Source organism: Rattus norvegicus, chromosome 4 (assembly GCF_021556685.1).
Source record: "Rattus norvegicus strain SHRSP/BbbUtx chromosome 4, alternate assembly SHRSP_T2T, whole genome shotgun sequence".
NCBI lineage: Eukaryota > Metazoa > Chordata > Mammalia > Rodentia > Muridae > Rattus > Rattus norvegicus.
Genome location: NC_141537.1, coordinates 80,689,987 through 80,692,419, shown reverse-complemented (window position 1 = coordinate 80,692,419; position 2,433 = coordinate 80,689,987). Strand labels below are relative to the sequence as shown.

Genomic DNA, 2,433 nt, shown 5'->3' with positions numbered 1-2,433 from the left:
CAATTTCCCCTCTGGAGTCCCCCTAAACATTTCCCTCTCCACCTGCCTCTGTGAAAGTGTTCCCCACCCACCCATTCCCTCCCATCTCCCTGCCCTGGCTTTCCCCTACACAGGGGCATGGAGCCTTCACAGGGTCAATGGCCTCTCCTCTCATTGATGTACAAGACCATCCTCTGCTACATATGTGGCTGGAGCCATGGGAAGAAGAATGAATCTTCCTTCTTCTAATGTCCAAAGTAGGTCTCCAGCAGAAGGTGTGGCCCACACGCCTGGATCTGGGACTTGCTTTGTCCCAGATGACCTTGAACTCAGAGATCTTCTTAACTTGATCTCCGGATATTAAAGGTGTGTACTACCTTGCCTGGGCCTAAGCTTTTCAAAGCCACTATGCCTCAAGATCTCCATGCCAAGATCCAGGTCAGAAACTATTGTCTTCCAACCTCAAGATGTGAATCACAGGTGAGCCCTTCAATTCTGGATTGTAGTTCATTCCAGATATGGTCAAGCTGTCAACCAGGAATAGCCATTACACTTCTGGATAAAGGGAGGAAGCCCCTCTGCCCCTCTTTCAGTCTGTATTCATACTGAAAGTCCTTAAGCCCTGCTCCACAGGAGATTTCTGCTCCCCCAAACACTTCCCTCTCCCCCTCCCCTTCCCCCTCTCCCCCTCTCTCAATCACAAGAACACAGAGAAAAAGAAAGAGAGTGCACAAGCACACATAAGCACACATCAATCAGAATTTATTAAGGCTTTAAAGCAGCAAAGACAGGGACTGAGGACCTGGTGGTCACTTGGTTCAATGACAGCCAGGACTCTGCAGAGAGACCCTGTTACAAGCCAGAAGTGTTAATAATGTCCCAAGTGGAATGTGTAGAAAGAGTGCATGAAATTTTCAAAATAGTGCATCACCAGAACGTCTTCAATTCATGTGGACAAGGCCTGAGAGAATGTAAACAAAACTGAAAAGGCAGGTGGGAAATGCTCAAAACATACCAGAACAGGCTGCCTGGGGCACTCAAGGGTTAGGCCCGAGGTGTGACTCATCATGTCCTGGGAGGGAACTGAGGTCCCTGACAGCAACTGGACCTGAAGGCACCACTGGCTGCAGGTTGGGGTACTCTGGGTCTCTTCCCAGGCTTTCTGTTCAACAAGGCTTCTTGACAGAAACATTCTTGGAAGAAAGTTCCAGCACGTGGCTGATGTCTCTCCAGAGCTCCAGGTCCTCCTTGGTGATCAAACCCTTGAGTTTCTCCAGCAGGCATGGCACCTATGCACTGGTGTCTGGGGAGCAGATGCCCCCAAGTGCGACAGGGTGGTCCACAGGGCCAACAGCAGATCATCTAGGAGCTTCTGTCTGCTCCCTGGCTTGTGGGTGGCCTGCACAGGTAGCCTGTGTCAAATGGGACCCAGAACTGTGGTGAGTATCTTGTATTGCTTCTTGAAGCACTCTGCCACAGCCTAGAAAGGGCCCAGCACCTCCAACTGGGCATTGAGTATGGCGGCCAGCTCCCGCTGTTTCTGCCAAAGCAGCAGCTAGTGTCACAGTTTCAGCACCTTCCCCTGCAGCCTCTCCTTCTCCAGGTACATGGCTACCAAGTCCTTCTCAGTCTTCTCCTACAGCAGACTCCCTCACAGACAGTGGGGTCAGCAGCAGTATCTGGCTCTATCCATGGTCTCCTGCAGATCCTGCCTCTTCTTATGAAGAGCTCTTTTCTGAAGGGTTGTGAAGGACGTGTGGCCTCTACTTTCTTTGACATTGTCCTGTCTAACTGGGAAGGTGCTTTTGTTGATGGTGGCAGAGAGGTCTAGGGTGGTGGAGTTAGCATGGTGGACTGCAGGTCATGCATGGGTCCTCATCATCGGGGGTTGTGGATTGCTGCTTGTGTGTTCTGCTCCCTCAAGAGTGCCTTACTCAGGTGTGGTCAGTGAAATCTTAATTGGTCAGATAAGGCTAGAGTCTGTGATTGGGCAGTGGAAGGAAAGGCAGAGCTGAAAGTTTTAGAGGGGAGAGAGAGATGGAGGAGAGAGAGGGAACAGAGAATGAAGGAAGGTGGAAGAAGATGGAGCTGAACCACGTAGTCATAGGAGCCATAAGTAACTGAGGATTTCATAGCTGGGAAGTAGAGTAATGTAGGGTGCATTTGCTCGATCTAGGTGTGCAGCTTGTATTTATATCAATTGATTTTTGTGTTCTTTGTAGGGCATTTTGTGGTTGGAGATTTACTGTTATAAATCTGGCCGGGATATTACAAGTCTTTGGTGTTATCATTTTATGGGGCTAAGGGTACGTGGAAGCCAACAGCCGGCTTTCTGCAGGCTAGCCACAGGTAGTGGATGGCCTGGGAAGTTCGAGCCACCTGGCAGCAGCTAACGGAGAGAACCAGGGCAAGACTGCAGAATGGGGCTGGTCACGGGGGTGGGGGGTGGGGTTG

The 2,433-nt window shown here is 50.6% G+C and overlaps 1 pseudogene; it reads right to left on the bottom strand.

The window, feature by feature from the left end:
- Window positions 1-863: 863 nt before the first annotated feature.
- LOC147994846 (HAUS augmin-like complex subunit 8 pseudogene) lies at window positions 864-1,690 on the bottom strand (annotated as a pseudogene).
- Window positions 1,691-2,433: the final 743 nt, after the last annotated feature.